General features: G+C 37.3%; 1 protein-coding gene across 3 annotated transcripts in view; it reads left to right on the top strand.

Annotated features, from left to right (window-relative positions):
* The first annotated feature begins 851 nt into the window (after nucleotides 1-851).
* Nucleotides 852-23118, top strand: part of gulp1 (GULP, engulfment adaptor PTB domain containing 1) — a 134061-nt gene continuing 111794 nt past the window's right edge. The window contains exon 1 of one of the 3 annotated variants that reach the window (XM_015377019.1): nucleotides 852-978. The gene's annotated coding sequence lies outside the window, so the exon portion shown is untranslated. Of the gene's footprint in view, nucleotides 979-18736; nucleotides 18791-23118 lie in introns of those variants that run through there. The other 2 variants (XM_015377021.1, XM_015377020.1) reach the window with 2 other exon arrangements.

Raw genomic sequence — 23118 nt, 5'->3', positions numbered from 1 at the left:
AAAGCTTATAAAAACAGGACTTAATGTAATAAATTTATAGGGAAGGGTAAAAAATTCCACTTACAATATCTACTGTTTACTGTATATTCAGCTAAATATCTATTAACTCACAGCAGACAGAGTGGCAAGATATTAAACTCATGTCAGAGTAGTTCACAAGAATATGACTCAACTAAAAGTTTAGACTTTTTTTTAGACTTTGACAACTTTTATTGTCATTTTGTAATACGAAATTTCGTTTTATACATTGTTATGACATTTCCAATTATTTAAGTGCAGCAGTGATCAAACAGTGCAAAAAATATATATAAAATTAAAAAAAAGGAAAAAAAAACATATTTCCTAAAAGTTAAGAAGTATGGTACATTAAAAATAGGATTTTTGTTCTTAAAATATTACTGAAGAAGATGTAGCCTATATGAGTAAATGTAACTAATTAGTATCCACCTCTGCCCACCATCCCCTATTATTCAATTAAGGACAACATTGGAAGAAAGGTGCAAAGAAAAAAAAAAAGAATACATTGCTTTTCCAAGGCAAAAAATTATAATAAAAAAACATTCAAGTAAGAGATAAAAACCCCAAACCAACAAAAAACAAACATACAATTAAAATCTCCAGAACAGAACCCGCATAAACCCTAACAGCGCCCCTGGTGGTCAGATTTTGGGATGAATTTCATTAAATGACTCCAGGGACTCTTTGAAGGCATGATACAGATTGTTTGCTTTTCAACATGTCTCATGTATTGGACGAGTGGCCCTAAAGTGGCCCCTGCCTCCCTGATTGTTTCCGCCCCCCCCCCCCTTCCTCTTATTATTCCAGTTTGGACCAAAGCGCTCAGAGCACTGACGTCAGTAAACTTCCAGCAGCTGTGTAGGCGAGCTGAGGAAGAGGAGAAAGAAGAAGAGGAGGGGAATGAGAGGTTGGATGTGGAGCTTTCTGGATTTTCTTCGGACCTCTGCTGTTGTTCTCTCTGTGAGTACAGGTGGTGCAGAAACATGAGCGCGCTGCTCTGCTCTGCTCCGGCTGCTGGAAACAATCCTCTGTTTGTTTGTTTATCCGCTTGTTTTTAGATCTCATACATTCAGTTGGTCCGCTGGATCAGGACGCAGGGGCCACCCGAACCTAACGGGAAACTTTGTTGCGCAAGTCGCTGCAAAGTGCAGCTCGGACAGCCTCCGCTAAAATCGGATCTGTTTGGCTTTTTTGCTCAAAAATAGTGTTTTATTTTAGACCCCTGTATGTGTGCGGATCCGTTTCCTATGCTGTGTTTTTAAAATATAGGAAACTGCTCCAAAGTGGCGCTGATTGATGCTCTTTCTGTGGCGCAAAATGTTTGAATATAACGCGCAACTGTTGGTTTGTTGTAGATTTTTTCTGTCAGCTGTTAATGTAAATCCCAGCATGTGGAACAAGAAGTCCACTTTGTTCCAATAATAATCGCCTTAGATGGTTAGAAATGGGACACATTCCTTTATGCGGCGAGTAAGAAACTCTTCTAGAGGTTCTTTGAGATGTTTCAGGGGTTTTTTTTATGATCGCTGTGCTTATTTTCTGATTATTTTCTGCACGCGCTCAGTTTTGTGCGTCTGCTGGACTTCTGCTTTCTGTGGTCTGAATCATTTCATCAGGCTTTGAAATGATTTGAATCTGCGAGGAGGACAGATTTGAGGCTCAGTTTTCTGCTTTAAACCATTAGCTGTTCCACCTGAGGGCTTCTGCTGATTTAAGACATCAGACTCTGATGTTTCACACATGATCAGAGCAATGTTGGTGATGGGGTTTAATTGCACATCCAAATGGATGATAAGGTCAGTAGTGCATCTTTAAATTATGGATTTATTTAAAATATAGATGCATTTGAAGGAGTGTCTTGTAGGATAATAAAAATATAAAAAGGCAAGTGCAATCAAATCCAGAGGCAAATAATTGTATTTTCAAATATTTGCATGTGCATCTGGGACTTATCCTTTGTAATAATCCCAATAGCAAAAAATCAGAGCTTTTTTTGTGTTATTTTTCATCACCAAATAAATATATGAACAAGATTTTGTTCCCATGACTCAGGGAAGATGCAAAAACTTAAACGGAGGCGTTGTTTCGTCTCTGAAATGAGCAGAGGAAAAGTAACTATAACACAATAGTAGAAAATAATTGTTTTAATAAAGAGCATAATGTCAAAAGCCTTGAATATTGTAAACATTATCCGGAAATAAACTAAAAAATAGATTATTTTCAAATAAATCCCCAGCAAACAGCATGACTGATGATTCTATTAGAGCTCCAGCTTCTCTTTAAAGGCACATCAATGTTTTTATTGGTATAAAGTTAGGAATAGATGGCAGCAAAGGGCTAAAGAATCCTAGTGTTACAGGATGGTGTGATGGAGCAGGTGATCGTACGGTTTTAATAACCTCATCGGTTCTGAGAAGAGGCTGGCTGTCTTCTCACAAAAACCCTGTAGACCCAACATCAGGATGGCTTCGGACAGATTTTTCACACTCACAACTCATTTAGACCCCTCCTTCACGCCTCGGTGAGATGTGTGCAACAACCTGGGTGGTGATGGCAGCTGAATACAATGCTTTAGGAGATGGACGCTTCGTGTTGGGAGGTGGCAGTGTTGTCTCTTAGGGGTGCGATGAATATATTATTATTATTGTTGTTAGAGGAAATAGTAGTTTCTTTTACACTCTTGCATAGTGTCTTTCAAGAATTTATTTCAATGAGTCTCATCCTCTATTTGAGATTAAGACTTTAGTCTCCCTGATGTTTTATTTCTTGCCTCAATTAAATTAAAGGATGAATGCATAACAACAAAAGAAATTGTTTCAGAATGGGATAATTTGCATAAACATCATTGAAGCCAATGCAGTGTAAACCTTGGCTTGCCAAAAGATAGATTTGTCAAAATTAAAAAAAAAGATTTCATTGTTCTGAATCCACACAGAGTCATCAACTGCTGCATGAAGTCACCAAGTTTGAATTCCTGCAGCTTGAACACCCCCACTTTCTAAAAAAAACAGACAGTTGTGTTGTCACAAACTTTAAGGACTCTTGTATGCTGTATTCAGACCGGGCGCAATGGCTGTAGTGACTGCGGTGGATTCACATCCCTATGCAAACAGGGCGGTGAAGGACGGGGATGCAGTGAACTCTACGCAGTTGGAGCATTCACTGCTCAACCCTGACCTTGTGCTACTAGATAGAGCTGAGGTATTGTCAAAGAGAGCAGAGCGGTGATTGCTGAGGTTGAAAAGAGCTAAAGTTTTCTATGACATCATGACACGACCACCGATCAGGGACTGGTTGTAGGTGAAGCCTTTTTCTTTTAAAATTGAATATAGAGAAAATAATTCAATAAAGGTAAAAGTAAGCAATGTCTAGAGGTCTTTAGGTGGGTTTAAAAAAAGCTGTTTTTAATTTAGTTTTAGAAGGGATGTTAATTGTCCTCACTTACCTCCAGCACAGACCCCAGTTATGTCACTGCCCACTGCCCAGCCACGGTTCTTTCTGAGGGGGTAGATTTACATGGAAGTTCCACCGAATCCGACCCTCATCCAGACGTAGCTCTTGATAACCCAAAGTGGACAATTTTCTTTCAGAGCTTTTGGGGCTTTTCCGAAAAATTATGGCCTCCCTAAGGTAATTCAAAAGTTGTTCATAGAAAACAATTTAGCAGCAGTTTGGATGTTAAGTTCCACCTCTGCTTTTATTGTGAAATTCCAACAGCGAGACCTTGACAGGTCCAAAGTGAAGGGTCTGGAAGGCGGGTTATTTATTAAATACTAAACAATAATTTCAGCCACTAAATAAGGTAAACATAACATCTTTCATATTTAACACCAGCACAGGAATGACATGTGATGTTATGCAATAACTTTACATCAGAAATGCACTCAGCAGTAACGTCTGCTGGGATGATGACGTCATCATCCGTACTTAAGAATAATTGATTTAAAAATAATTCTTCTAATCTTAAAACCCAAGTCAGTACAGATTATACTTTTACCTGCATAAATTAATTAGCACCAAAAAAGAGGACTACATAACTTTTATTTAACTCGGAGCTTAAAGGGGGGTAGTTGACCTCAGGGTGACCTAAAAAAATAACCTTTAATATCTCTGAAAAAACAGCAGCACATGTGAACTTCTTCTAGTTTTTATTTTTTATTTTTTTCCAATTTTACAAATGACCATTTTAAATGCACCAACCTGCACTAAAGAAGCTATAACCATTTACTGAGGTTTTTTTTTTTATGTCAGCTGGGTTTCAGCTTCATGCAGCTGAAGCTTCTCTAAGTTGGTGATGTGGTCCAGGGTGCCTCTGAAATGCAGAACGGTGAACTACCTGCGGGGCTCGCAGAAATCACAGCGTTCACTGCCTCTGGTCCTGAATGCCCCATTTCCTGTTCTAATTAGCTTATATGTGCTTTATTTTGAATTCAGAGCTTTTTTAAATGCTCAAGGCTCTTATTGTGAAGGTTTCTGTTTTTGTTTTTGCTGTATCAATGCTTTCTGCTAAATAGACGTTCATTGATCTGCTTCAGGCATAAACCATAATATTCGTATTAAGGCTTTTAGCTGATGCTAAAGCTGACCCTCGGATATAGTGAAGTATTCTTGACCAACTGGTAACCAGTCAAACTCTCAAACCTATTAATGTCAAAGCATCCAGCTAAATGTTACCTTGCTGTTCAGTTGCAGGCTAGTTTGGTGATGGCTTTACATGGGTTGTCTCAAACTCAAATCCTTAAGGTAATATTTAGATATTTTTGTTTCAACACATTCATTAAAATGTGCAGAAAACGATGTCGATATTCTGCAACATTTAAAAAAAACCAAGAATTTCCTCTATTGATGTGTGTCCATTAAAGAGCAAATACACCTGTAAAAAGGAGTACTACTGCAGGTGTTTCATCCCTGTTGCCATCAGACTTTACGATGTGGCACTATAACTGCAATAAATGGTGCAACAACTAATGTGCAATCACTATTTAATACCATGTGCAATAACCTGTGCGGTAATAACCTTTGCAACAATCCTGTTAAATAAGAGACTTCAGCTGAGATATATATATATATATATATATATATATATGTTTAGGGGTGTGTGTGAATGTGTGTGGACACGCCCCATGCACCTTTTTCTCCTTTTGGCACCTTCTTTAGACTATTGAGCCAATGTGACAAGGGAATTTCTCCACTGTGAGATCAATAAAATATATCCTATCTTATCTATTATATAATCAAAATTGCATGTAAATACATTTGTTCAGGCAATAATGGATTTGATCACATAAATTGTATCCAGATTTCTGGTCTTCTTCCTCATCTTTTTTACAACGCAGTGATGTCTAGGTGCACATCACGTCACTCATGATGCAAAAAACGTATTTCCGTTCAGTTTGGCAAAATGTAACACATAAATATGAACTGAAAAACCTTTCCATCAAAGCGCAAAAAACTTTGTAATGTAAAACATAAATTTTTCTCACACTGAAATGCTGTGTTTCCATTTAGTGAATTTATTTTCTGAATTATAATTTGTCCAATTTGACAGTTGGAATGGAAATGGTGCTTGATGAATGGAGTTTGAGGACAAAAACTTTTTAATTCCATTTTTTCCACCAACACCCATATTAGAGCCACTTTAACATAATTATCTCATTTATTAATAGCCTTAACATTGTTCTTACGCCAAACTAAACATGGGCTACAGTACGGGTTCCCTAAAGACGCAAATTCATTAAAATCAATGAGCACATTCAAATCAGTCATGATGCAGTGCGGGTGCAGTTGCCGTGGTAGTGCTGATCAACAAAGTGCTTCTCCCATAAGTAAGTTTGCCCGGACGCCTCGGTGGTCCTCGTATCAAATTTCTGAATTTCACACACTAAACAGGAAAACCCGAGCAGCAGACAGAAAAAAGTTTGGTAAATTTCAGAACCTATGCTAGAAATCAACCTATGCTAACCTAACCAGTGGAACCAAGAAGGCAAAACAGAAACGGGCGGCTACCAGACAAGGACAAAGAGATATTTATGCGTACTAATAGTGAGTTTCGTACAAGTCCTGGAAAGAGCAAGAATCAGTTTGGTTTTTATTTCTCTCAAACACCGTTTCTCCAGCTGGAGCAGCAGCAGGGAAAGCCTGGTTACAGAGTTCAATGTAAGTGACTTTCTGCAGCGCCACCTTCAGTTTGAGCCCGGCATAACTGAACACTTCACCACCTCATTTCTTACCTGGACCAGCAACAGTTTCATAGCAACTTTGATTCAAATTTCCTGATCATTTAAGAACAAAATCCACAGCGTTAAAGAAAATAACTTTTTCGGAAAATTATAATTTGTGAGGTCAGCAGTAAGCACTTTGAAATTTTGTGGCTTTAAAATCTGTGATTTTTAAAATAACGTACATTTAGATAAGTCTTTTTTTTTGTTATTGTTGCTAACAGGAAATGTATTCTTTATAAAGAAGCATGTTTAAACCTTAAGTTTTTATAAATCCACTCACCATGTTTCTATTTGCTGCTTTTCCCCTGGAGATCTCCCCTACCTTCCTCTGGATCAGCACCAAACTGGAGCCTGTATAGCTCCAGTTTACTGTGCTAAGGCCAAAGTTAGGCTCCCTGGAAACATTAAGAGCTGCTGTTTGGTTAAAAACTGGCACCAGTTAAGTACTGGAACCAGTATGGTTGAAAAGACCCCTTACTAAGCCTTCCCTGTGCCATCAGACGTTCCTTATTTGAATATTTGTACATGTGGTGGCAATAAACTGCATGAACTATTACAGGTTTTTAATAACTAATGTCACCAAATATCTTTTTAAACTTTAATATTAACGTTTAGAAACACTTTCTACCTAGGAGAAATATTTAAAGGTCAAACAGTAACAAATTATTTGGTTTTGTAATATGTAGAGAATTTTTATTTATCCAAAGCAAGTTTATCTCCTGGCATTCTTTTGAAAAAGGGTGGTATGATGAACGTTTAGTAGAAAAAGGCTGCGGGCAAGAAGGGATGGCTGCAGAAAATGTCATAAGGGGCTTCTGTTCTTTAGATTGTCAATAAATGGAGAATTAATTGCTGTATTTCAGTCTTTTCCGCTCTCTGCTGCTGCATTTCTCGGCCAGATCGCCCCATTAGAAAAATCTTTCATACATTTTGTCTGTATATATTGAGGTTTAATACTGAAATAGAACAGGATTTTTTAGTATAAGATCTTTCAGTACTGAGAGGTCACAACTTAATGGTTGTCTAGAGGACACCAACCTTCAAGTTAGGACTTTAGATGATTCAGCACTCTGTCTTGTGAATCATTAGTGAAGCTGAGTGTTGTGTACCCAGGACAATAAGTAGACCGTGAAATAAAAACAGACAGGGCATAGATTGTTTTATAAGCACTCTTAACAAATAAACAATAATCGGAACATTATAACATAGATAACAGAGTCTTAACTATTTTGTATAAATATTATTTGTTGGTGAAACAACTGAATGTGCTGGCTTCCATTACTCTGTGATCTTTAGTATATTTTTGATGTTGGATGCATCCAGTGTGAGCATCTGCTGCTGTGAGACCGTGCCCTGCTAATATTAGCATGGAAAATGAAAGTTCATAACACCAGGAATAAATTAGCCAATGAGTTTTGCTCTCCAGTCCTTTGCAATAATATTACTGCTCACATCATATTGCCTTGATGATGCCTTACTCTATGGCAGTGGTCTCCACCTCCAGGCTTCGAGATCTACCACCCTGCAACTTTTAGTTGCATTCCTGCTCCAACAGCTGAACAAAACGATTAATTATCTCCTCAGCATGCCGTCAGATTTGTTTAAGACCTGGTAATGAACTAGGGATGCACGATATAATCGGCCCCCTATCGGTATCGGCCTGTATTGGCTTTAAAACTGAATATCGGACATCGGCCACCCCACCGATATTTAACCCGATATTTGATCAGCTTCTGAGTTTCTAAAGTCTAAAAAAAAATATAAATAAATACTACTTCTTCTTTCTCAAAAAACTTCTTTTTTACAGACTAAAAAACTTCTAAAGACGAGGGAAAAAATATTGATACATTAAAATATCACAATATCTTCATATGCTGATATATTGCCATTTAAAAACACCATATCAATCTCTTTTACTAACGAAATATTGCTATATGTCATCGTTATGCTACGAAATCCCCCGGAAATTCACGAAATTTTGCCATATTTTTATATGTTGATATATTGACGCGGTATCGATTTATTTTACTAACAAAATCTCACAAGAATTTGCAAAATATCACAAGAGTTTGTAACAAAACGATTATATTTCACGAGATTTTGAAAGTAAAATAGATCGATACCGCGTTTTTAAAAATCGATTTGATATCAGCATATGAAAATATATTTGAGTATATTATTTTTCAAAGTGTCAGAAATGGATAACAAAACTGCTATTTTCAATGACTACTTATTTTTGTCCAGCTTTAACAACGATATTGGTTATCGGCTACATGAGTTTTAAAATATTTGCATATCGGCCAAAATCCCAATATCGTGCATCCCTATAATGAACCATTCATTTGATTCAGGTTTGTTGGAGCAGGGCTGAACATAAAAGTCCAGGTTAGTAGTAGATGTCAATGCCTGAAGTTGGAAAATGTTCTATAGGATCACCTTAGATAATGAAAATTGTTAACAAAATACAAATGAAAGTGTTTGACAAAGTAGAAACACCACATTCAGAAAAGTCTTTACAATAAGACGTATTTTAAAGGTTTGCAATAATAGTTCATCATGAGTGTGATCAATTTGTAAAGTAAATTAACCAATAAAATGATAATTTATTCCTGGTCAAGAACAGCCTGAAGTTGGAGGAGTCATATTAGGTGTTTCAATAGTTATGCCACAAGAAAGATGGAAGGAAGGAAAAAGAGCATGGTGTAAAATGCAAATGCAGAACAGAGAAGAGAGGTGTTTGCATAGACAGACAACAAGCAATTTATTTCTGGCAGTTTCCAGAGCATCTGACAGTGAGAACAGGTCTGCAGACAAGGATTTAGCCAAGGCAACAGGGGCTCTATGTTCTGAAACCAAATAATCTGCCCTGCCCTGACAAAAAGCGGATGACCCTGCTGTCTGGATCATCTGGTTGCATTAGAACTGATGGCTAACGCTTGTTTAGGTTTCAGTAAGAGGCAGATGAATCATTGTTATCATTTCTGCTTTTGGTCCATACTCATTACACAGCTCTTTTACTTCTGGTTTTGGGTTTCAAAGAATCATGGTTGTTGTTTGATGTTTTCCTGTGGATGGCTGGTCCAGATGCACTTATCCATGATTACACAAAATAAAATAATAGCTAAGCAGTTATAAATGCCTGAAAGCCTTTTAAAAACTTTTTTTAAGTAGTTGAGGATTGTTTGATGTGATCTCACAGAGTTTGACTCAAAGAAGCCGCATTAAAGCTTTAAGTGGAAATGATTTGAGGACAGAAGGACATTTATCCCCAGTATTAGGCAACTTGCTGAGAAATCAGGCAGAGAGGTTAGAGTCCAGCTGGTCACCTGCTGAGCTCAATCAGGCCGACCCTCTCAGATCAGAGACTGAACTCTAAAGAGTCACTTTTAGCCCTCACTGGCAGACCACATCTCTGCAGGAGTATTTGCTCCTGGAATGAACGATGACCTCCTTATCTTGCCTGGAAATCTGAATCATGTAAAATGCTATTTTCATGTTTTTTTTTGTTTATTCTATTATGCTATAATAATAACCAAAACATAGCAATGTTCAAATCTGTTACACAATGAAATATAGTTGACAGGTAAATAGTTACAATTTAACGGTGGTAGTTTACTGTATATTTTGAGGAGATTATAGCTGATTTCATTGCAATATGTATTGTTGTACTGTCTTTATTATTGTTTTAATAAACTGATATTGTTAAGGAAATGTTTAATTTAAAGTTTTCTATCTAAGGAAAACCAGTTGATTGCATTGACTGTTGACTCAAACACAATCCCTCACTGCAAGCATCCTTGCAGCGACAGTGGAGAGGAACAACTCCCTTTAACCGGAAGAAACCTCCGGCAGACTCAGAGTGAGCGGCCATCTGCAGAGGCCGACTGGGGTTCCAAGAGACAGAGGCAGAGATATATATTGTTTAAAGAATAAAAATTTTTTTTTTCTACTATAATATATTTTGATATATATATATAATTAGTTAACAAGTTTAAAAACTGGAGGTGTACCTCGTGAAGCCAGTCTTTCTTTTATTAATCTTTTATTAATTGTGCAAGGACATTTCCAGTTTTTGACCTCGCTTCTCATAGACATTATCAGTGGAATGTTCATGTCTGTCTATGTCTGATGTCTTTTAATGATAAATTAGAATTTATAACAATAAATTATATAATATTATATCATTAAATATAATGATAAATTAGAATTTATAACTTATTTAATTAAAATGATTTTAATAAACACGTTGTAAATCAGGCCTTTAAAACATGTCCTAAATGACTGTATCAATATATGAATGTCTATCTATAAACTGATAATATATTTTAGGATATTCAGTATATCTACATCAGTATAATCTCATACCAATTAAAAAATATACATACTTATGATTTTGGATGCAGCATTCTTTTAAGCAGTTTTTTTTATGTTGTTTTTTAAGAGCAGCATAAAATGAAATGGTAAAGTTTGTAAATCTTTGTTTTTAGGTTGTGGACCTTTAAATGAACCCTGAATGTTGCTCAGCTTTTGCAGCAGTTTGCTGAACCCAAATTGCTTGTGTCTGAGAAATGAGTCTGCAGGGACGCCTTAAAGAGGAAGAAGTTACTGTTTTTCCTGAACTCCTCCGCCCCCCCCACATCATTCTGCAGACACTTCATCTATCAGTTGTCGATCACTCTGGCACTGCTAATATCTCCTCCATCAGCTCATGCTCCTGATACCTCACTGTCACAAGAAACTCTATTAACAAGTAGTTCCTCTCGCCTGGTGCCACAGAGCTGCACATCTGTGCCATTCTCAGGCAGAAACATCAAAGCCTTGAACTGAGCAGGAGCGTCAGGATGTTCATTCCTGCCTCAGTTTTCTAGAGAAAAGTGAAATTATTCCTGCAGGCTGGAAGTACAGCAGGTGCTACAGAAAGATAATTGATATTGTTCATCCTGCCTGGCTGTTGACTTCCACAAATGTCAAAGCTGTTGTTGCTGCCATGGCTGTGATGGAGTGAATCCTGTGAGCGCTTATTAGACATCTTAATTAATCGCGGGTTTATTCAGATGAGGCAGAGACGAGGCAGCCGAGGGAGTTGGAGTCGGCTTCTGTTACTTTCTCAGGCCTTTGTCTCGCTTTTTTTTGGCTTTTGATGAGATGGGTATTGTTTCATTTAATCACAGCCTCTCTCTCTGCTGCTAATGGAGCCCCTTTGTTTTTTTAAATGATGGCGTATTAAGACCTATAAAGAGGAAAAAAAAAAAAGTAAGTAAGTAAATCTTAAGTCCCTGCCTGTAATGGAAGTTTATATTTAGTTCTTTGATGTCTGAATACAATGCCTTTGTGCCTCTCATAGCAGCAGAAATCATTTTTGAAAGACCTACAAAGCTAAAGAGAAAAAGTGCTGCAGCATCCTACATGTGGAACAGAGCATTTGATCTTTTCTGTGGAAGTGGGCTTGATGCCCTCGCAATTACTGTGCTCATCCTGCTGCAGTATATCTGCTTCACTTTTAGGTTTACCTACTGCTGCCCAGGCCTCAGGTACCTGCTGCTGTCTGGGTCAGCAGTGAGGACTGCACTAGAATCTAGGCTTCAAATTTGCTTAACTCCTCTGTCTTTTAGTAGACTTTGAGACTTTTGACCTTTCCAGAGTCCTGAGTCGTCTATGAGGCAATCTTTTCTCTTGGTCGTGGTTCAAAAAAAGATTATTTATTCCCAAAAGAAAGAAAGTTAATGAATTTCTAAAAATAAAAATAAAAGCAACATTTAATTCTTATTATAAAAATGATTCTGTTAAGTGTTGATTGGAATTGTTTTGTGGGAAAAATATGATTTTTAAGATTTTTTTTTATCCAAATAAATCTACCTAATGGTTAGATTTTTTATTTTTATTTTTTTATTATTTTTTCATTATATCTCTTATGAACTGATGCAATGTCGAGAGTCAAAACTGTTATTATCATTATTATAATTTTTTTTTTTTTGTGGCACGTTGCTGCATATTTCACTTTTATCTTGTTGTCCCACAAATCAGAACATCCTCCTGCATTTGACTGGGTCAAATAAAAAAAATGAAAATAAAAATTAAAATTACATGTTTTCCCCAATTTTAAAGAAAGCAGAGGTGCAGTCATTTTAAAAGAGCTGCACCTGCGTCCTAGATCATGAACAGCCTGCAAAGAATTTTCCTTTACCTGCAAAGAACAGGTAAAGGATTTTAACACAAACTATGATGGAAATTATGTTTTAAGAAAACAAAATGCATCCACAACAAAGACTGCGATGTGGTTTATAACTGGGTGAGCCCAGTGACAGGGGTATTTTGTTACGTTTGCCAAAGTTATATTTAAATTACATACGAGGGGAGCCAATGCACAGCAACACTTATAGTGAGTAGTCCTCATAATATTCCTTCATAAGCATCTTCGGTATCTCCCATTTGTTTTTTTAAAACTTTGGTCACCCAAGCTATGTAGCATCTTCTGACCACTTTGGTTTTAAGCCTGCAGCTGGCTGCTTATTTCACAGCTAAATGTGGTTAAGGGAGTTTTGCAAATAGATGTGCATTTCTGCATTTACTTCCACTTGAAAATATAGAGTAATAAGTCTGTTTGGAGAATTTGAGATTGTGGGCTTGTATAAATTGATCATCCTTATTAAATAACACCAGTTTAATTGCTTTTAACACAAGGCAACAGCATCGCTGCAGCTCATGCATTAAGATGACGTGCAGGTGTCTATTACAATGAGGTAGAAAGGAGATTAAAGAGACTTAGAGTATGACACGGTTGTTTGTTCCAGCCAAGCATTTTAGAACCTGTGTTTTCTCTCATGGTGGTTTGTCAGGTTTAAGAGAAAGTTCAGAAAAACAAAAAAAATAAAACATCTAGTGTGCAGCATTTGTTTGAATAAAAATTCCTTATCTGGTGTGAGGTCAGATTAAAGTTTTTTAAAGACAAAGTTGATGCACCATATTCAAAAACTCACATAATTTATGGTTTCCTGAACACATCGATAGGTTCGCCGAGCTTTAAAGGACAGCTGTAGTGTGACATCAGAGTGCAAACACGCCAACAAAATACCTCTAAAAGTGAGCACATTCTATATGCTGGTGAAGAATCTCAGCCATCCAGGTCATAGTCATTCCAAATAAGTTGAAAAACAATCCACTGGAGTTTATTTCTAAGTTTGAAGACTTTTCGCTTCCCATCCAGGAAGCTTTTTCAATTCAAAATGTCAGAAATAGCGTTGAGTTTGAGGCTTAATAGAGTGGACCAAAACCAAAATCATGTTTTGGCTTAGAAAACATGCAAAATGAACCAGACAAAAGGGTCCGCCCCTTAAAAATGGGTCTCGTTTGGGTTTTTTGTTAGCCTGTAATACCTGACACCTGTCTATGTCTCTGAAAGGGAGGCCGGTAGGAGGAATTTTTGGCCTGGCTTAACAGGCACAATGGTTGTTCCCCCAGTCTTAAAGATCTGGATCAGGATGTTTACCTGGTTATAAAGTGTAAAAACACCCAGTAAATTGTTTAGCTGATGCATAGATTTAAAAACTAGGGTTTGTGGTATTATTTTTGATGAGACATTGCAGACTTTCTAAATCGGTTCTTTTCTAAGTTAATAAATCAGACTGACAACCTCAACCAATAAATCCAAGTTTTTTCACCATATTTACTGCTGCAAGAATAAACTAATGATGTTGAAATCATTTCTACAATGCAGTTGCTGCTTCTAAGAAGATAAACACCTACAGAGTTACATTTGCTGGACATTCTCAGTCTGACAGAGGTTTCCTCCTCTACAAGGTTTAATGACCTGAGGGTAAATAACTCTTCCTAATTAGTGAGCGGAAACAGGAGCTGGACCTAATGAAAACTTTCAGCATGATCAATAAACCTCCACGTTTAGGGTCTGATGGTAATGGTTTTCGCGGAGTGATACCTCCTCTTTGTTTCTCAGCAGATCAGTTTTCGTTGCATCTTTTTGCAGAAATGAAAAGGTTCTTCTATGCTTTCTATTAAAATGCACTCTCCCCTCAAGAGACAGAAATGGTCAGCTGCAGATTAAAAAAATAAATAAAGCTCCTTTACTTTGCTTCATGGAAAGACTAAAATCTGCTGAATTTATGATCATTTTTAATCTGGAACAGAGAGAAAATTCTCCAATTAGAAAAATTAATTTTCAAGTGGGGGAGTGGCAGCTTAATGGTTAGGGCATTGCGCCTAGAATCCAGAGGTTCAGAGTTCAAGCCCCACTCCCACATACTGCCACTCTGGGTCTCTGATCAAAGATACTAAACCCTTCACTGCTCCCCGGGCGCTGCACATTGGCAGCCCACTGCTGGAAGCTGGAAAGCAATAATCAAAGAGGTTAAAGGAGAAATATAGAGCAAAATCGACTCTTATAGTCTTTAGATACAACTTATTATGTAGCTGGAGTTTCTAGGATTGCAGGGGATTGCTGATTTTGTAGTCCAAGTACCAAAACCTCAAGTGGACAAATCTTAAATTTGAGTTGCTCTCAGGCAGACCTACAGACAGGAGAGAAAGAGGAGCTTTTTGAGGTACAATGTTTAGGAATTCAGATGAAAGCACTGCTGTTCCACTTTATACTGATGACAGCTGAATTATTTAAAGGTAATAGCAACTAGTTTCTGTCCTCCCGGCTAGTAAATGTCGCTCACCCAATCCTCTTCCATACTGTTTGCCAGCCAGTTGACAGGTCTCTTAGCAAACATTTAACTGGCCTGTCAGGAGAAAAAGTGTTAACCTGAATTATGTGCTCATTTGTTTCCTTAACGATGCATAGTCATGTTATTTGACATTTGTTTATTTACTTGTATTCATTTTTTATTTATATGCTAGTAACTCACTCTGGTTACACACAGAGCTTTTTTTTTTAAAGATTACTGGATCCTTTTGGTGAATTACTTTTGATTTTTGTGTTTTATATTTTGTTTAATTCAGTTTGTTAGAAAAAGTATTTTGCGTATATTTATTATAACAAGTGTACAACACTGCACATCTGTGAGGGATTTAACAAGAAACGTAACCACATCGAAGCCAGTTAGCATCTCCCAGAGAAAGGAGGAAAGGAGGAAAAGAGGAAAATATTTAGTTTAAAAAAACACAAAAAAAGATTGCAGGACAGATAAGACTGGAACTGAACTGGGAATACATTATGGATGTTGATGTCCTCTTAAGCTGGAGCTACAGCTGCTAAAGCGTTCAGAAGTGGCTGCTAAGTTGATGGATGTATAGGTAAAAGTCTTTATCAACACTGATACTAATAAGCAGGAGAATACGAAAACTTAATGCATAAAGACCAAACACTTGGATGCAAACCAAGTACCTTCTTGTTGCAAGGTTTAAATATGTTTTAAAAAAGAAATGCGTAGAAATGACTATGAATTTTTCATAACTTCTGATTTTTTGTCACTCACAGATTTCTGATGTTTTTAAACATGAAATATTTTTAGTGTATTGAGACCTTCCTCCTAGGACCAAATAAAGAAATATGTTTTCTGTAAAGAAGTTTTAAATCGTATATTAAAGGTGCTGAATTGATGTGGAGATGCTAGTGTTTCCTCCAGCTTATGGCCACAGCCCAATCAGTCCTTCGATAAGTTATAGCTGCTTTTCCCACATGTTCCCCGTTTGATTGTCAAGCAGTTAAAATGATTGTCTTCACTGATGAGTAAAGTTTTCCAATGGGTCACGCTTTTTGCTTTAATGCTAACATTAGTATGCATCAGACAGAGACGACCAGTATGTTTATGAAAAAGAAGAATGGATGTGTTTCAATCTACTTTAGCGAAATTGATTAGAGCTCTCAGGTAGATTGAGGCTGAAGTTCAGGCTCGACGATCTCCATGACTACTGAGAAAACACAATCTGCGGCTGAAGGTGAAGATGTTTCAACAAACAATATCTCTGATAGACGTCATGGAGCGGAAATGGGTTTTTCAGGTCTTAATGCTGTAGATGGTGCAGTTTGAACCGGAAAACCTGAACAAGCCTAGAATAAGGATGCATATATTAGAGTTAATGAAAAATGATCTGCTCATGTAAGCACCTGTGCATGAAGCATTGATGAAAGGATACAGTTCTTTGGGTGAAAGAAAAAGGATGACCCATCTGTTGACGGACAGTGAGTCTTTATTTGTCTGCAGTCAATCTTATTCTTACCTCTCATCTGCTAAACTTTTAGCAAAAACTGTTGGTCTCTGTATAAGTAACTTCATTTTTAAGAATTCATTGCTAGGTTATTAGTACCAAAAACAGTTTTGGAGCTAATTTGGCCTTATCTTCCTTCCCAGGCCTTAGTAGGGCCCTATAAAATCCATTTTATGTTTTCCCAAATTCAGTTTTTCCCATTTTAATTTTTGAAAATTCTGTTTTTTCCGTTTTAATTTTTGCGAATTCAGTTTTTTTACCCTTAACTGTTATTTCAGTCATAAAAAGATTGTGCTTTTAATGTTAATGATTAAAATGTACACAAATAAAATAGGAATGACCTTAAATTTATTGAGGTAAAAAAACACATTTAAGTACTTTTACTGCATGGTGCAACATAACACTGCACTCTAAGTACCAACAAAATATTAATGGTAATGAACCAATGGTTATAAATAAAAGTGCCCCATTAGCTTTTTCAAGTAAAAAAATAAAATAGGACCTCTCAATTTCAGAATTATAAAGTATTTTATAAAGAAATTTTTTTTTCCATACAGTACATTAAAGTGCATAAAAAAAAGGCCAAATACAGCAAGTATGTTAGCAAGCGTTTCTCAACTTTTTCGCCGAAAGCGGAGCTGTGGAGAGCCGCTTCGCCATTTTTTCAATGTTTTTATGGGGGAGGGTGAGCGGAAATGACGGAGCGGGAGGGGTTGTGTCACCCAGATTTGCGTTCCCCCAGTGTGCATTTCCCCCCGACGTACGTCCCACACAAAAACATAATTTCATGTCAAATGTAGAAATTCCGCGTTTACACTAGATTCTGCGTTAATTTGCCAATTCTGCGATTCTGTCCGCAATTCCGTGATCGCAGAAACTATAGGGCCCTACCTTAGATCTGGTAACCAGCTCCTGCTAATTGTCCAAAAAAGTAGGGTGAAATTAAATTTTCTGTTTAGGCTTTGAAACTTTGGAACACAATACCATTGAACATTCTAAAAAGTTAAAAAATAAGAATATCTCTATAGTATTGAGTTCGAGGCTTTAAACAATTATACCATTGTATAAAGCCGTGGAATCAACGTTATTTCTGACATTGTCAGAGTATGTATGACGTCATCCGCCTGCCGGACTGGAGTTGTGACAGGCATCCCGGGCCACAGGCGGCTACGCTCTACCCCTTCTATTAGTTAGGCTAACTAATCTGAATCGTTAAAATCCATTTCGAGAGCGAGATCGTCTGTGGTAGTAGCACTAGACGTCTTCCAGGCATGTGAGTAAAACTAGCAGCAGTTTAGCGGACAGGATGAATGAATGGTAGCCGGCGCGCGCGGATGACGTCATACACACTCCGCTTTGTTTAAAACAAATATTAATATAAAAAATATATATATAAAATACATGTTATTAATGCTGGCGTACCATACAGAACAAATTATGAACAGTTTAGTTTGTGCCTTTAAGTCGTTTGCCCAATCTAAGAAAGACGTTACTTGGATTACAAAACCAAATATCTTCGGTTGTTCCCCTTCAGGGCAACTAGTTGTTCTCTTTTATATTTTTTCATTGCCTTTTATCCTGTTATATTAAATTAAGCAATTCTTGTTTTTGTAATTTTTGTGTTTCTGTGTACGTGCTTTTTACTAGTGCTGCTTTTCTTTTCAAAATGTGCTATTTTGCTTGCCTGCACAAAAAGGGAATTGATGTATTTGTATTGAACCAGAGTTAGTCACAGTGAAAGCTCAGCCCATAGCTATGTCTAAAGAAACAGGAGAAACTAAAAAATGGGTCCAACTCCATTATCTATAATTAACTTTGTTGACGCCAGCAGCCTAGCTGATGCTTTCCTCCAGGATGGTGTGAGGAAAGCTACTGCCCCCCTGAAGGCCACCTAAAAGCTTTTTCCCAGTTCTTTTGCCTGGAGTCTTCACTCTTTCAATAACACCTTCAACTTATAATGAGACACAACTCTCAAACCGAACTTAAACTTTAACACATTTAATCTTTGTTTGTCAGAGAAATGTTACAGTGCTTGGCTCATGTCTGACAGTCATCACCATCGTCTAAAGAATGGAGAATAAGCATGAAAAACAGTTCTGGTACTTCAGTGATGTCAGTAAACTATGTTTTCCTCCAAGTTGGTGTCTATATGGTTTTTGGCTTTGAAAATACGGTTTAATTTAAGCAATGAAATAAATAATACTCCAAGTTTTTATCTGAAAATAACTTTTCAGTTCTATGCTAAAGCATGTGCCTCTGTTTTTCTCTGTTCTGATGGAGATGAGGGATTTCCATTTGGCATTGGGAAGCAGTTCTGAAGACATCTGTGATTGGCAGCATGACTGAGAGAGCAGCTCGCTTGGGGGAAAATCCAGCAGCAGTAGGTAGTGTCTATACTCTTCCTTAGCTCTGTGGCCATCTGAAGGAGAATGCAGCTTCTGCTAATAGTTTCATCATGATCTCTGGTTCCAGTCCTTCTTTCTGCATAATTCAGAAAGATGCAGACCGTTAGTTTCTATGCCATCTGCTGTGCTCTTTGTATAGGGATCAGACTATACTTAAGTACTGGATAAAAGTCTGATGAATGTTTCTTTGCCTAAAAGAGGGAGATTCTGTGTGATAGCTCCTCAGTCTAGTACCGTCTTGGTTGTGGATCTTTGGATGCATGGGGTTTGTTCATCTAGGACCTTACCTTGGATGTCCTGAAAATGGGTTATTTCACCTACAGTTTGAGATCACAGGATTTCACCAGTGTGAAATCCAGTGGGCCATGCATAATTCACATTCTATCCCATTTTCATATTCATCTAGTTTCTGTGAGACAAACTAAAAGACAGATAAATCTGATCCATCCATGAGATAAAACAGAATGAATGATCTTGTATAGGTTTAGTTCCTATTGTCTGCTCATGTTCAGTGCTTTTTTAAAAGCAGTTTTCCTTTTCTTTTTGCATCTTTTCTCATTCCTCTTACGCCTTACTAATACTGAAAAAAGTTTTTTTTCCTACATGCATCTGACCTAGAGATGTTTCCTTTTGCAGTGTGAATGCAATGTTGCTGTTTGGCCCTTTAAGGAATGCATTTAAATTCATCACACACAGCAGGTCAATGAATGTACTAGATGAAAAGTAACCTTCATTTGTTTCACTGTTAAATGCAGAAAACCACAACCACAGTTTAAATTTTGTTTTCCTTCTTAAATCATTTAGATGTTTTGTATCGTTAGGACGATACGGCCCCCCATCCTTACTCTGAGGTTATTAAAAATCTCTCCAAAGGAAGAGACACTTAAATTTTTAAATTGTCTCAAGATGTTAAGGTTGGGGGGAAAAAATTGACAAACTCGGAAATGTTTTCTTTATTCGGAACCATCTGTCAGCGATTGACATTTAAAAAGAGAAGCGTTTGTCTGTGAGGTCGGTGAGTTTGATCTTGAAAGCAAGTTACAGCCGAGACAAGAGGAGCTAATGATGGGGAGAAACAAGAGCAGATGAGCTGTGGGGAAGAAAACTCTGATCAGGCTCATTATGTTCCTGCTTTTATGCTGCAACCAAAGATTTCCTCTGATCAGAACGAAATAACAGCGCATGATTGGATCTAAGGTGGTCTCTCTGTGGCCCTGCAGACTCATTTTTTTTTTTTTTGGTCTGCTTTTTCTAAAACTCCTTTTATCCATCAGCTTTTTATTCCCTGGACTTCTTTTAAAACAGTTTTCATTTTAACCTTTTCAAGGTTTTCCCTCAGTAGAAAAGCCAGAATGTCAAAGGACCTCCTTTCATGGTGTTAAGGTCATCTGTTTTGATTAATGGAATCTCCTCAAAGCAATTTTCTGATGAATTAGTGTCTGTCTTTGTGAGAGATAAGCTAATTGGATGAGAAACGGGGGCCTCTCACAATTAGCATGACACCTATCAAAATTTAATCATATCTGTTACCATAAATAGGCCAAGCACACATCTGGACTGAATGTTAAATCAGCTTGAGGCCCATATATTCTGCATTGTTTGCTTGTCATCAACTGGGAGTCTGCTCTTTTTTTCCCCCCTCTCCGATCCTCCCCTCAGTCTGTTACAGGTCGAAAACGTGCAAAACTTTCTGTCTACAGGAGGCGCGGATTATCTTTGACTGAATCCGTTTCCCGCCTGTGCTGTCTGGGTTTTGGACCCTCCAGCATCAAAGGTGAATGATTTATTTCTGCTAAAGTGCAGAACAGGCTGTCCACTCAGACATAAGCCATCCACTCTGACATGAGACCATCTCTGTCCTTCATAAGAATCAAAATCCAATAAGTTCCAAGGAAAGTTGTTACCTAGTAAACATCAGCGATTGCCCAGGTTAGGGACACAAAAAATCAGTGTTTCAACACATTGAAAATCTATATGATGGAGTTCTATATCAGTTAAATGATCCTGCAAACTTCATCGAAAGTCTAGAGTTGCAGTTGCATTTCCCAAAGTTTGGATGTTTGCTTGAGGAGCTCACGTGAAATCATCTCCCTTTCTGATAACTACAGAAATGCTGGACTCACACTAACAACCATGTGGGTTACGGTCCTGATTTAGTGAGGCCTTTTATCACACAAGCCGTGTTTCTACCAACTGAAATGCTAATCTTAAGCAAACTTTTAAAAGTTTTTAAAATACTTTCCGTTTAATTGAAGGTGACCATGGACATTAGGGTGTCACGATACTAAACTTTTCAACTCGATACCGATACTAAGTAAAATATTCGATACTCGATGTCATTTTCGATACCACAAGGATAAAAACAAAGACTCCAAAATTCAACAGAATTTTTTTCATTAATAAACTAAATAGATAAATAAATACAATAAACAATATTTTGAGGTTGTATGCTATGCACAATATTAAGCAAGTTTGATAAAAAACGTACAGAATTGAAATGAAGTGTTCCTTCCTTGGCTATGCTTTACACACATAAGAATGACGCTAGCCAAACCAGTTAAAAAACAAAAATAATTCTCAGCAGCTGCACCTGTTACAGAAAAAAGTCTGAAACCGAAAAGTGCACAGAATTATTCAATCACACTGTGTTCAGAAAGTGCATTTTCCTCTAATCTGCGCATAAGATGAATGACTGTTTAGGTGCCACTGGTGGTGGCACTGTATCGATACTTTTGAAAATGAGTATTGTATCCGGATACAACTTTTCAGTATCGATACTTTTTTGAGTATCGATACTTTCGACAACCCTAATGGACATACACAGGATATGCAATGTCTAAAGAGACTTAGACCTAGAAAAACTTATTTCATCTTGTATAAATAGAGAGTATGAAAAACAAAATTTCATGGCATACAGCTTACAACAGTGAAATGAACATTACCATTTATAAAGTGTAGCGATGATTAAGAATGTAGACAGTGTAAGAGAAAAGGAAAATCAGCTGTTTAAAAGTAATATGGTGCAAACTGTAAAAGAACATTGAGTTGTGTTCTTTATAAAGAAACTATAAAGAATTTCTACAAAATCAGCCATGTTGGTAGTGCAAATTTGATGCCATGCAGAGTCCAGTTTAGAGTTCAACAGTCTGATGGCAGCAGAGAAAAAGCTTTTACAGAACCTGCTGGACCTGCAGCGAATGCTGCGCAGTCCATGGTGGGGGTGTGAGGGGTCACTGATGATGTTAGCGCTGGGATGAAATGTCCTTAATAGAGGAAAACTATAGTCCAACTCAAATGATCATAATAACCAAAAATATGATTCAAGACAAAGAAACTGAGCATAAGACTATAGATATAAAATAAGCAACTTTATGAGCAGTGGCAACATAGGACTATAAATATAACCCATTTGTTGATTTTAGATATTTCCTCAAATTTCTGTTTTTTCTTTTTTTTTTTTGCATTACTGGTACTTGAGCCCTGAGTAACTTTAACACCACAGATGCGGCATCCAACACCTGTTGCATCCTCCATGAAGTGGCTCCACACCTGATGTCACTCCTCCAATGACCTGGCTAAGGTGGGCAACCAAAACAATTTATAAATACAAATGGTTGTTTAAAAGGAAAAGTCACACACTTCCTGCTTGCAGGAGTTTCAAAAGCAATAAACACCCAATAATAAGCACTAATAATAAGCACCCAGGAGAAGGACATCAACCATGCTGACCAGCGATGGGATCAAAATTGTTTGATTCTCAAGGATCTGTAGTGTCTAGGAGAAGTGTCAATGAGCAATCATGGTGTGATCGGATGACCAATTATAAACACATTAGATGAGGTTATTTATGCTTGGAGCTTAATATGGGGTCTCATTTGGAGTTTCCCTAAGGCTGAGTCATCATAGACCAACACTTCTATTATTGTATGGCAAAAATCTTAGCGTACCAGTAATAATACTCGTGCGTTATTTGCCACAGTCGACAAGCTAACAAATCCTCCTGTGTCCGTGGCTCCTGAACCCCACTCCACCAGGGCCTGCAATGAATTTGCTAATTTCTTTACTGACAAAATCCTAAAAATCAGAGGATCAGTTTATACATCCATATCAAGTTCAGTACCAAAGTTGTCTCCAACTGGAATTGATCTTGACCAAATGTCCCAATTCAGCCAAATAAACTATAAAAGCTTAGAGGAAATCCTTCAGCAGCTAAGTTCCCCCCTTCTGCTGCCTTGATGTTCTACCCACAGCTTTCTTTAAGAAAGTTTTGCCTGGAGTGACAGCATCATTTTAAGCCCCCAGACGGT

Source organism: Cyprinodon variegatus, unplaced genomic scaffold, assembly GCF_000732505.1.
Source record: "Cyprinodon variegatus isolate N-32 unplaced genomic scaffold, C_variegatus-1.0 Scaffold145, whole genome shotgun sequence".
Taxonomy (NCBI): domain Eukaryota; kingdom Metazoa; phylum Chordata; class Actinopteri; order Cyprinodontiformes; family Cyprinodontidae; genus Cyprinodon; species Cyprinodon variegatus.
This window is presented reverse-complemented; position numbering and strand designations above follow the sequence as displayed.